Below are 13800 nucleotides of genomic sequence, written 5' to 3'. Positions count from 1 at the left end.
TCCTCAACCAAAAACTGTCGGAGAAAATGCAACTAGATCCGGAATTGACACTCGAGAAGGCTACAAATCTGGGTCGACAGTTTGAAGCTGTCAAGAAACAGCAAGTTGCGCTCCACAAGTCCCCAGAAGAAAACGTTGACAGAATCTTCAGAAAAGAAGCAAGTCAACAGGAAGGAAAGGAAAGAAATGGAGAAAAGAAAACTTCTCGATCGAGTTTACCAACATCCGAGAAAGTCTGTTCAAGATGTGGCAATGAACGGCATAAAACGAACAAGTGCCCTGCGATAAAAGCAACATGCAACAAATGCAGAAGACAGGGGCGCTACGCACGGGTTTGCAGAAGCTCTACCACCCTGAGGGAGGTAACAACGTCTGAGACGGCATTTCTTGGCACCGTGCTCACGTCAGAGGGACAGCGATGGATAGTCAAGGTTGACGTCCGAGAAGTCTCCATTACATTCAAAGTCGACACGGGGGCCGACGTCACCGTTATTCCTGAGAAGATGTACAAAGAACTCTTCAATGATGTCTCTCTACAGAATCCCAAGAAAGTCCTCAAGGGTCCAAGTAAGAAATCCTTGACAGTTCTTGGTGTCATGAACGAGACCCTTTACTACAGGGGCAAAACATTCATGACCGACATCTACATCGTGGAAGACCTGGAACAGCCACTTCTCTCAAGAGATGCAAGTGAACGATTAGGCATCGTACAGCGCCTTGATCAAGTTGGGGCCGTGCGAAGCTGCACAGTCGACCCAAAAAGAGAATACCCGAAGTTATTTTCTGGGTTGGGTCACGTCAAGATTCCGTACAAGATCAAACTGAAACCTGACGCTGTACCTTTCGCAATGATGACACCTCGAAGAGTGGCCATTCCTCTTCTCGGCAAGACCAAGACGAAGCTCGAAGAAATGGTAAAGATGGGAATAATCGAGCCAATCGAGGAGCCAACTGAATGGTGCTCTGGAATGGTGATCGTGAGAAAACCCAACGGAGAGGTCCGAATTTGCGTAGATCTAACGGACCTCAACAAGTTCGTCGAAAGAGAAGTTCACCCACTACCTGTAGGAGAACACGTTTTCGGGCAGCTCACCGGAGCACGCTATTTTTCAAAGATCGACGCCAATTCTGGGTTTTGGCAATTTGAGCTTGCTGAGGAGTCCCAAGCTCTAACGACTTTCATCACACCCTTCGGAAGGTTCAAATTCAAGAGACTACCGTTTGGAATATCATCGGCTCCAGAATTTTTCCAAAAGAAGATGTCGCAGTTTCTGAACGGTCTCGAAGGTGTTGTATGCAACATGGACGACGTTCTCATTTATGCCAGCTCCCAACAAGAGCATGATGACAGACTCCGCCTAGTTCTGGAACGTCTCCAGGCGAAAGGAATGACTTTGAATCCGGACAAGTGCGAATTTAACGTACAAAGAGTGAAGTTCCTGGGTCACATCATCGACCGCAAAGGAATTCGCCCAGACAGCGCCAAATTCGAGGCTATCGTTGACATGAAGCCTCCCTCAAGTGTTCATGAACTAAGAAGTTTTCTGGGCATGGTCAATTATTTGACAAAGTTCATACCGAACATGTCACATATCGCCTACCCACTCAATTCTCTTCTGAGCTCGAAGAACCAATGGGTTTGGGCTACGGAACAGCAGAGAAGCTTCGATCAGCTCAAGCACGCACTCACCACGAGTCCTGTACTGACGCTGTTCGACCCAAAAAAGAAGACAGTGATTTCAGCCGATGCTTCATCATATGGCTTGGGGGCTGTGCTTCGGCAGATTCAAAAAGACGGGTCCTACAAACCTGTGGCGTACGCTTCACGGACACTCACAGAGACGGAAAAAAGGTACGCACAGGTGGAGAAGGAAGGCCTAGCGGTAGTTTGGGCATGTGAAAGGTTTCAAGATTTCATCACGGGCCTTCACATTGAAATTGAAACCGACCACAAGCCGCTTGTGCCAATCTTCATGTCTAAAAATCTAGCTGACATCACACCTAGACTTCAAAGAATGAAGATGAGAATGATGAGATTCTCCTATGTGATGAAACACATTCCAGGAAAGTCTTTAATTGCGGCGGACACATTGTCCCGACAGCCTCTAAACGAAACTGGTGACAGAGATCTGGAGCAAGAGGTGGCTGCATATGTCAAGGGGGTGACAGCTGACCTTCCCGCGACAGAAAAGAGACTACAAGAAATCAAAGATAAGCAGGCCAGGGACTCTACATGCAAACAGTTGGCATGGTACAGCGAAAAAGGGTGGCCCATCCGAAAAGAGGTCCCTAACAGCTGCAAAGAGTATTGGCAACATCGATCAGAGATCGCCGTTCAAGATGGACTGCTCATGAGAGGATCAAGACTCATCATACCGCTGTCCATGCGTCCTGATATTCTGCTGAAGATCCACCAGGGTCATCAAGGAATCACCAAGTGCAGAGCTCGAGCCAAAGACTCTGTATGGTGGCCAGGACTTTCAACAGCCATCGAAAGTATGGTACGCAGATGTCCAGAATGCATCAAAGAAGCGTCCAACCGCCATGAACCTTTGATGCCATCCAACTTTCCAGAGCGTCCTTGGCAGAAAGTAGCAATGGATCTGTTCTACCTGTCAGGAAAGAACTATCTTCTAGTAATTGACTATTACTCGAGATATCCAGAAATTGCTCTTCTGAATACTATGACATCAAACGGTGTAATAATACACCTAAAGTCAATTTTTGCAAGACATGGGACGCCTGAAGTTGTGTTCAGTGACAATGGACCACAGTTCCAGCGAATCATTGGAAGTGCATTTCAGCAGTACGCCCACGAATGGGGTTTTGAACACAGGACGTCCAGTCCAAGATATCCACAGAGCAATGGATTTGTTGAAGTTGCTGTTAGAATTATTAAGAGAAGCCTCAAGAAGACATCGGACAGCTACATCGCACTGCAATCCTACCGTGCAACACCATTGGGAAATGGATATAGTCCCGCCGAATTACTCATGGGTCGCAGGCTGAGAACGTCCCTTCCATCTGTTTCCTCTGGTTTGGAACCTAGGCTTGTGAATGCCAAAGAACTCCAACGGTGGGAAAGAAAAAGAACAAATCAACAAAAGGCCAACTATGACAGACGACGGGGTGTAAGACAACGCAAACCATTGAGAAGAGGAGATGTGGTCTGGATTATCGATCAGCGAAAAAGAGGAACAGTGCAATCTGCAACGGAGTACCCAAGGTCATACTTAGTGGACACCGATTCAGATACTCTTCGCCGAAACAGCTTTCATCTTACACCGATGCCTGGGAGTGAAGACACCGATAAAAGTGCAGCACCAGACATCGGATCGACTGTTCTCACACCGGTGCCTAGGAGTGAAGACACCGATAAAAGTGCAGCACCAGACATCGGATCGACTGAGTACACGACACGAAGTGGAAGAGTTGTAAAACCTGTAAATAGACTTCAGTTTTAAAGGGGGGAGATGTGCTGTTAGGGCTTTGCTGAAGAAGAGGAGAACGACGGGGGGTTTTTGGAGATATAGAATAAACATGGCGTCTAGGCAGGAGGCTACCGGGAGCGCTCTGTGTCATTAACAGCCAACAACACAATCTGTTTTTACGCTATTTGACCTTCAAAAGTTGCTCGGAGCCCGGGTCGAATTGTGTGCCCGGAAGTTGTAAGCGGCTATGATTACACACCGCCATGTTGTTCGTTTATCTGCGTCGAATATGCCTCTGCGAACCGTTTGTGTGCTTGACGGTCCGGAAATCACCCACCAGACAAAATGCATCAGCGCCAGTAATATATAAAATATATAGAAGTATTTTTCGCTCCTCTCATTACCAGAGTGCTCGTCGCTCGCCGGCGGATCGAGCAGACCTGTCGGGACTGAGATGACCACGGCGGTTGTCGCCGCACTTAAAGGGGATATTTGTTCTCGACTTCCATACCTCGTGTGAAAAAAAAAAAAGAAAAAAGATGAATATTTAAAGTTGGCGTTGTGTGTAGCCCCGAACGTTTTGCATAGCGCGTGCTTATTAGGCTGACATCCCTTAAAAACTGAGGTTGGCTGCTGCACAGAATGTCTATGCCAGCCTGGATGCACCCAATGTTAAATGCTTCTGATAAGAGCCGCACGGTTGCTCTACTGCCTTGTACATAGAGTAACTGTATAGGCTCCGCTTGCAGAACCAAAGTATCGAGTCTCTTTTCCTTTCGCCGCAAATTCGTATCGGCGGAGAAGTGGTCACGTTCGCCGAACTGGCGGACTGGACCCAACTTTCATGAGGGAAAACGACCATGGAGGCGCCAAGTTTTGGGCGGAGCATCTTTCTCGCTTTATTTTTGCGAAAAATACATCAAACACTCAAATCGAACGAGCTTGAAAGTTTTTTGGTAATTAAACTTTATGTGTAGCCACTCGGTACAGTATGATCGCGTTGTTTTATACCGCGAGCGATGTTCTAAAACGTGTTTCCAAAGTCTGAGATGCAGACGACAAGGAAGACGATCGCGTAGCCCGCGTCTGCAGCGTTCGCGGAGTGATACTTGACTGGCATATCCGGGCACTTCGAACCAGACAACAACGCGTAACTACGGCTTTCAAAGGGGTGACGTGTTCGTCGGCTACTACGTTCTACCGATGGCATAGAAACAAACAGGAGACAAATGACGAGACGACGGTGCACGCGTGACGTGTCGCCGTACTATATCTTCTCTGTTCCACACGCCGCAGCACGCCGCATCACAGCCACGCCATCTGCGCCTGCATATCTCCTGAAGCAGCGACGGCCGCTCCCCGCAGTGCGGCCTTGGATCCAACATGGTCGCCCATGTAGGACCATTGCGATACTCTGCTCCGCAAGCGGAGCATATGCAGCTGCTCTAGCCGCACCCTTCTAATAGCCTACACACTCGTGCCATTACAAGCAATAGCCTGTGCAATCTGCGAGCACATAAAAAATTATATGCCACTGTATGGCCGAGATGTATCAGGCGGACACTGCAAACCAAGGTTACTAGAGGGGGTAAGTTTGGAAACTCGCTTGCAGGCGTGCACGCACCAATTCGTAGAGCGCGCGAGAGGTGGCGCTGTGGTCGCCCCCAAACTAAGGTCCTTACCCCAAACTAGGGTGCCTCGATGTCAGCGCCGCCTTGCAGGGCGAGGACATTGTTTGACCCGCGCCACGCCGCCACCTCCTCGCCACGACGCGATCTTGGTTCAAACGACGGAGTATGCGTGCGGTGCGTGCGGTTGGACGTGCGGCACGACTATCTTTCACCGTGGGCCGAGCTGTGCGCGAAAAAGTCTTTCTGGTCTTACCACTAGGATCAGTAGGACCCACCGATCTCTATGAGATCGGTGGGTCCTACTGATCTTAACAGCAGTCGTCCGAGCACAAGCATGACCGGCTGTTCTGTACCGCTGTGTGCCGCTTTGTCGGCAAAGGGAGTCCGATGCTTCCGCTTACCCCAAGAAAAGGCACGAAGAAGGAAATGGGAGTCCTGCGTCAAACGCGATTGTTGTAAGGCAAGTAACACCTCAAGGTTCTGCGAGGTAAGTTACAAAAGCACGACCACTTTATTACGATATTAGGCACTATTCAGAAATTGTCTTAGCAGCTCGATCGATTGCTTCATGATCGGAGTTGCTCGACTCAAAATCAGGCCTCGCTTTGTCTCACCGGTCGGATCGAGCGATCAATCGGAGTTGTGACGTAAGGAATTGATTCTTTAAAGTACTCCATCCCGAGTTTTAATGGTAATACCCATATCGATACCAGTTTTCTGCCGTTAGGGCATATCCACTAATTAGACTTGCCGATTAAAATAGGTTGAGGCGGTAGCTCTCCAGCGTGCGAGTATCTCGCTCGTCCACAACTTTGTGATAACGTTTTGTGCTTATTTTACTATTCAAAGAGCCTGAAACGATCTGATAAGGGCGGAATATTGTCGCGTGCGCGTACACCAAGTTTCAGTAGTTCAGTAACTGCATGCTATCTTCACCTTTCGATCAATAGCCTTCATTCGCGACTGGCCACCAACCTTTTTCTTTCTTTAGTCGGATTCTTTTTTGTGTGTGTGGAAATAATCGTTATAGACTTGAGCGTGTTGGTAATGTACATTGAATTAAAACGAAAGAAACACACAAGAGGACGAAACGTCTGTTTCGTCCTCTTGTGACAAGACGACGAAACGTGTCGTCTGTTTCGTCCTCTTGTGTGTTTCTTTCGTTTTAATTCAAAATAATCGTTGATGGTGAATCTCGAGCATGATCAATAATATGTTTTCGAGACGATACTCGCGAATGCAAAAATCGCGACATATCTCGGTAGTCGACGTCTGATATATTTCATGGTCATGTCGCACCGCTCGACGTGCTTGACGAAATAACAAGACCTTGTCCCTGTTTAACTAGTACTTACATCGGTCCCTTCGTACAAGGTCGCAAAATTAAATAAAACAAAGCTTACTTTATGGTAAAAGTTAAAAAAATATATATATTCAGGAGTGTTTTGACGTGAGATATTATGGAAATAATTTCTTCAATTTTTGTTTACACTAACGTCTGTGCCTTCCAATCTGCACATAAATAACAATCTCATTTCTTGCTTATTTCAGCGCAACTTCAAAGAAGACCAGCACGAGATGAACCGACAAGATGGTCGGCGACGTTTTAAGCGGACAGCTGTACCTCGTTGTTTGATTTTAGACGTAAGTGTTACTATTACTATATGAGGTACTATTACTGTCTGTGCCTCACTCGTTTGCGTACAATTTTATTTTGTGTTTAGATTTGTGCTGTCTCTCCCTTTTCTGCGCAGCCCAGCCGAAGCGAAGAAAGCCCCCCGCACCGCGAGCTCCTCCGGCTGATCGTGGAGGTGCCACCACCACTGCAGGTCCTTCATCAATTTCTGCCGCACGAGTCTCGGACCAAAAAGACTCTGACACGGAGGACACTCAGACAAGCCCCATTTCAGAAGAAAATGTGCACGACCGCCTGGACGATACAGTTGATATCGTGACACTGCATATAACTGAACTGCAGAAAACTTTGCAAAACACAAAAAGGAAAAACTGCGAGTTGGAAGAGAGCCTGTCAGCTGCAAAGAAGACGTTAAAGAGAGCTTTAAGAAAAACAAGGCAGTTAAAAACAAAACTTTCCACCTTGACCAGAAATTTGACATTTCTAAACGTGGACGAAAAACGTGTTTTAGAAAAACTGAACAGAAGAGGCTGTGCTTGGAGTGCTGACACCACACGGAAGGGACTAGAGCTCAAGTTTGCCTGTGGCTCCACAGGCAAACTTGAGCAGGGCAACCCCCTGCTTGAGCAAAGCATCCCCCTCCCGGGAGGGGTTTTTAGAGCGCAGCTCTTAGGGGCCGGTTTCCAGCCTGAGCGGCGTCGGCGTAACCGGGGGGGGTGGGGGGGTCACGTGACCCCCCCCCCCCGAGGTCACGTGACCCCACTCCCCCGAGATCACGTGACCCCCCCGGGGTCACGTGACTACCCGCAGGTGACGTAACCCCCCTCAGTACCCTTCCCTACTCCTCCTCAAGAGCTGCGCTTCAATTCGGGGTTACAGGGATTTGTAAACGGCTTTCATTTTTCTTCCGACGACAGGTGTGTCAGTCGGGAGGGGGTTGCCCCTCCCGACTGCAACACCTGTCATTTCAGCCCGGTGAGCTAACTGAAATATTGCGTGTCATGAAACGAAAGTCGCTGCGATGTCAGACATTGAAAAGGATTGCGTCCTTTTTCTTGATGAAATGGAAATTCGAAAAGGCGTTGTGTTGGACCGTGGCAATGACACTTTGCTTGGCAAAACGACGCTGCCTAAGAGTGACCATCGTGGAAATCATGCTCTCGTTTTTATGGTGGTAGGGATCAACTCGCGCTGGAAGCAAGTCATAGCATACCACTACACGGGCGCATATATCAACGAAGACGAGCTGAAGAAGTTTGTTGTTGACTTAATCAAGCTCTGTGCGGACATTTCACTGCATGTGCTCTGTGGGACGAGGGACGCGGTGTGGGCTTGGCAGCACGTTCAGAGTAGGGATGGCTAATCGCTTCCTGTTCTACGTACAGATCTTGCTGTGGCCGTCCTCCATCGCGGGAACGGTTGACTTCGGTGACGCCGGCCCAGGAACTGCAACATCATGCTCCGACATCATGAACTACATCGGCAATCAGTCTCATTCCGGGCAGGGCAAGGAAGTCCTCCCAGTCATCGACAGCGCCAGGATAAGGAGATGTGCGTTGGAACACCACGCATCGACTACTGCGACAGAGGCGGGGCTTATAGCTTTGCTTAAAAGCAGTCCGTGGCATCGCCATCGCTTCAGTGGGCTTGGCAGCACGTTCAGAGCAGAGATGGCTAATCGCTTCCTGTTCTACGTACAGGTTAGTAGAAAATCCCTTTACAAGTGTGCTAGAGATTATTGTGCTGCATTGATAGTGCTGCCGAGCCCACGCAGCTTGTGTAAAACTATTTCCGAGTGTTGGAAAGTGATCGCTTTGTCGTGAAATCTCAGCGGTGATGTCGAGCTTAATCCAGGACCTGATACGGCTATGGATCAGCTGCTTGAGGGTCAGAGGCAAATTGCTCTAAATGTAGAAGACATAAGGAAAAATCAAGAAGGCTTTGGTAAACGACTCGAATCAATCGAAAACTCGGTTATTAACTTAGAGCGATTGTCTAGTGAACTGCAGAAAGCCCAGAATAAAATTTCCGCAATAGATACGTCTCTAAGGGATCTGCAGCAAACCTCCAGGGAATTGCAGACGAAAGCAGAGCTCCTAGAAAACCAGGAAAGGCGTAAAAACCTTATAATCTACGGCATTCTAGAAAATGAGCACGAAACCCAAGCATCGTTAAGACGCATGTTGACAATGTATTCAAAGAGAAACTAGGAATCGACGTCGAGAGTGTACAGCAGATAGAAAGATTGGGAAGACAGATACCAGATAGAGTAAGACCAGTTTTTCTGCGATTAGATAACTTCAATGAAAAAACCGCAATCCTTCGCAGCGCAAACAAGCTAAAAGGAACGAAGATATTTATTAATGATGATTTTTCCTTAAGGGTTAAAAATATTCGACGGAAACTTTGGGAGAATGGACGGGTAAACAGAACCAATGGTGATAAGTGTGTTCTCATGTATGACAAGTTAAAAATAAATGGAACTACGTATGTTTGGGATGACAGCATAAATGATAAAGTTAGGATTACTACAGAAAGAGAATATCAAGTTAGGCAGTCGCAACCGATATGACTTAAAGTATTAGTAGACCAACGAAGCTTTCTTTTTATTAACCTTAATGCAAGAAGTATTATTAACAAAGTAGAGGACTTGGAACATATTCTAATTGAACATGACCCTGAAATCACGGTAGTTACAGAGACGTGGCTGCATGAGCTTGTGTTGGATGATGAGATAGTCCCTCCAGGTTTTAAAATACTAAGGGAAGACCATGGCAGCAGTGGAGGTGGTGTCGCTATAATTGTTAAGCGTGACCTTGTCTGAAACTTAATCGAAAACTCATCGAACACTGAGAGCGTTTGGTGAAAAGTAAAACTGCCCAACATCAAAACATTGATAGGGGCTGTCTATCGTCCACCCGGTTGCGGCTTTGGCTTCATAGCCAAATTAAATGACTTTTTGATTAAAACCCGGGCCAACAACCATAATGTTATAATTGCGGGAGACTTTAATGTACCAGGCATTGATTGGGATGCGTTAACGGCTGGAAACAAGGACGTCATTTTGGCTTCTGCATTGATCGATATGACTTTCTCTCACGGTTTAACCCAGATAGTGAAAGACTATACACGACACCAAAGTGGATGCAAATCTGTTCTTGACTTATGCTTTTTTAGTGACAGCGTCATGTTGTACCCATTTGAATATAGTGTAGTGCCAGGCATGTCTGATCACTCCATGGTTCCTTTGCCTCTGCATCTGGAAAACCTGCCAAGTACGTGTTGCGATGTCACAACAAACAAACACTTCGATTACGCGGATGATGTTGGTATATTAGATAAGTTGGAGTCTAGTTATCCCGGTTTTACAGATTTGAGTCTTAACCCTGCAAACGATATTAACGATCTATGGCTGAAGTTTAAAGAAATAGTTATCGAATGCATTGATCAATACGTTCTCATAAGGACAAAAAAAAAGGCATAAAAACAATCCGTGGATCACGAAAGATATCGTACATGAAAAGCGAAAAATCTCGAGATGTAGTGTGCAGCTGCGCAAAACCAATTGTGAAACCATATGTGCAAGTATTCTAACTTTGAGTGCCAGCCTAAAGACAGCAATAAAAAATGCTAAACACAAGTTTTATAATATTACAATGTCTAACTTCCTATTAACTGCACCCAAGAAGTTTTGGTGGTATCTCTCTCCCAGGAAAAGCGAAATCACAAAGCTGATTAGTGATGATGAGCCAGTCATTGAACCGGTGGATATAGCCAATACGTTCAATAAGTTTTTTCTACAGTATTTTCTAGTGACGATGGTATGGCACCAGTGTTTCATACGTACGCAAACATCCCGGCGATAGATGATGTATTTTTTTCATACGAGGGAATCTTTTCGCTTTTGCTCAACATTGACCATTCGAATTTAGAGGGACCCGATCAGGTTCCAAATTCTTTTATAAAGAGATACGCAGAATGGTCAGTCAATTATCTTTTCATTATTTTTCAAAAATCACTACAGTCAGCTGCTATACCGGATGATTGGAAAATGGCTAAAGTAATTCTAATCTTAAAGTCAGGTGATGCGTGCAGTGTAATGAACTACCGGCCAATTTTATTAGCATCAAGTTGCTGTAAACTCCTAGAGCACATAGTTTCAAAGCATATTAAATCATTTTTAGCCACTCATTCTTTATTGAATGACAAGCAGCATGGATTTAGAAAGGGTCTATCTACTGTAACGCAACTAACTGAGGTCGTACATTTTCTTTCTCGCGTTTTAGACGCCAGCGGACAGGTAGATTGTATCCTTCTAGATTTCCAGAAAGCCTTTTATGAAGTCAACCATGAGAAGTTAATGATTAAATTACGTCCGATATTAAAAAAAACCAGCTGTTGCTAGGTTGGATCGAATCCTTTTTAAAAAAAATCGTAGACAGTATGTAAGCATCAAAAATGACTATTCAGATATGTGTGATGTTGCGTCGGGGGTTCCTCAAGGGTCCGTGTTGGGCCCGTTGTTCTTAGTATTTATAAATGATCTAGTAGGGGATCAAGAAGTGCATGCTAGGTTCTTTGCGGACGATTGTCTTATATTCACTGAAGTTCATGCGGCCTCTGATCAGAAGAAATTAAATAGATTTTTGACTAGAATAGATGAATGGTGTGCGACATGGCAAATGCCTCTAAATCTAAAAAAAAAATCAGTATGTATGACAATCACTCACAAACGTCAACCATTAATATTTCCCTACAAACTTAATGGTACTTTGCTGTCTTGCGCGAATGAGTTGAAATATCTTGGCGTCACGATCACGGGAAGCTTCCTTCACCGGATAAAACAAGTAGAAACACCGAGTTGCACGTGCGACAACCCGGTCGAAAAAGTCGAACATTTAATCATGAACTGCCCGAGATATGATCAGTGGCGCGCTCGCTTACGGATTAGTATCGGGATACTCGACAATCGTCCATTTTCTCCCGCCAAAGTTCTAGGTCCTTGGCTCGACTTAACGAAACAAAAGCGTGCATTAGCCTCACTAACTGCATTTCTGAAGGACTCAAAGATAGAAGCCAAATATTAAGTTCAATGAATATGAGTTACTGGTATAGCAGGATTTAATTGCGCATATTTTGTACCACTGTAGCCTACTGTACATGTCGTACTTCTCAAAGTGCACTTGCTTGTGATATTAACGCAGCACGTTCATAGTTTACTTTGTTACTCATTATGCCCAGACTTCATATTTATTGAACATATCATATCATACTTTACCCCATTACTAGCATCGAAGTAGCCGGCCCCAAATTATGGGGCTAAAATCTTCATCTCATTAAATAAACATTAAATTGACCTAAAATGGAGTATGCACGTCCATAATATAGATAAAAAGGCCAATAGCATATTGGGCTTTCTCCGAAGATCCCTTAATTTTGCGTCCGTAGAAACAAGGCTAGCGACGTACAAAACGCTGATCAGGCCTTTACTTGAGTATGCGTCAGAAGTGTGGGATCCTCACGTGATGTATCTTGAGTGGGAACTGGAAAGAGTCCAGCGGCTTGCAGCGCACTTTATATTTTCTGGTTATCACCGACTTGAATCACCTACCCATCTTTGTTCGCAAGCCGGCCTTCCATCGCTTAGCAGTAGGAGAAAAACCAAGCGTTAAAAACTTCTCTTTATAATTCTTAATGACCTTGTTTTTATTGAAAAAAGCATCTTATATTACGCCTCACCAATATAGAATTTCAAGAAACAAACATAGTCGACATATACAAGAATACAGATACACCAAGGAATGTTTTAAAAAATATTTTTTCCACGCACAATATGCGAGTGGAATTTCCTGCCGGAAAGTATAGTACCATGTCAAGATGCAGAAAAGTTCTTTTCTTCATTAAGCGTGTTTCTTGATATTTAGGTATATTGGCATGATCTGTATGTGAATGAACGGGTGTGCTTTTGAACCATGTGTACCACAGTTGAATTGTTCTTTTTTTCCACTCCTGTAAGAGTCCCGACCCGGGGCTGACACTATGCGAAATAAATAAAATAAATAAATAAATATGGGCAGTTCTAACCGTGTCATGTGTAGATCGCTGAACCTCTCCAGTTCCCGCAGTTCTGTGACCGTATGCTGTATGCCGCATCCCTGTGATGATGGTAAGCCATTGTTCTTCAAGGCAGACCCCACGCATGTGTTGAAAAAAGATAAGAGGGCACCTCGTACGAAAAGACGTAATGCACCTAAGTGACGAGGTAGTCTCCAAGTTCAATTTGCCAAGCCGTGAAGTCTCAATAGAGCATGTGGAAATGGTGCTAATGTTGGACACTGCGTGTGGCACCCAACTTACACAGGGCTCATGTGTCCAATGGCGATTTCACGAAAATGAAAGTCGGAATAGCGGTGCTGCTATTCAGGGAAGCTCCCTCTGCCATTCGGTATTTTATTCAACAGAACAAACTGCCAGTTGAGGCCGAAGCAACTGCCTGATTTTTTAGACTGGTGTTTAAATGGTACACCCTAATGACCTCTCGCCATCCTGTCGTTGCTTTGAGTTTTGCGAATGAGAGCAAGTATCAGGAGGCCATTTCAACTCTGAAGCTCAGTATTTCTGTTGTTGAGAGCTTGGGGACCGGAGTGCAGAAAGTATGGAAGCAGTGCCAGGCAGGGGTACTAATGTCGACAACTGTAGTGTTGCAATTGCACGGTGTTCCTTTGAAAGAGTGTGGCTACAATTTTCTGCTGACAGGACGGTTAGCTCGAGACCGTCTTGAGAACCCTTTTTCAGTTGTCAGAATGATTTTCCCAGTGCCAAACACATTTGACGTGAAAAATGCACTCAAAATTGTGACAGTAAGCCAGTTCATCAAAGTCGCAAAAATATCAGGCTACGACAATGGCGGCAGCACCTACCTGGTAGATTTCCTCTCCAAATCAAAGAGGTGCAGCAGGAAGTTGAAGAGCCTTTAGGAGATGATGAGATTATAGAAATGGAACCACTCTCTAGAGCTTAGTCCGACATTGTTGCTCATTTGGCAGGGTTTTTGGTTAAACCTCTGCTCTCTGCTGTACAGTCGTGCCGTGTCTGCACACAA

General features: G+C 45.5%; 1 pseudogene; it reads left to right on the top strand.

The window, feature by feature from the left end:
- The first annotated feature begins 295 nt into the window (after positions 1–295).
- LOC115319654 lies at positions 296–8061 on the top strand (annotated as a pseudogene).
- Positions 8062–13800: the final 5739 nt, after the last annotated feature.

Source organism: Ixodes scapularis, unplaced genomic scaffold (assembly GCF_016920785.2).
Source record: "Ixodes scapularis isolate PalLabHiFi unplaced genomic scaffold, ASM1692078v2 PGA_scaffold10__122_contigs__length_95168666, whole genome shotgun sequence".
NCBI classification, from domain to species: Eukaryota; Metazoa; Arthropoda; class Arachnida; order Ixodida; family Ixodidae; genus Ixodes; species Ixodes scapularis.
Note: the sequence above shows the minus strand (reverse complement) of the source record. Positions and strands in the feature narration are given on the sequence as shown.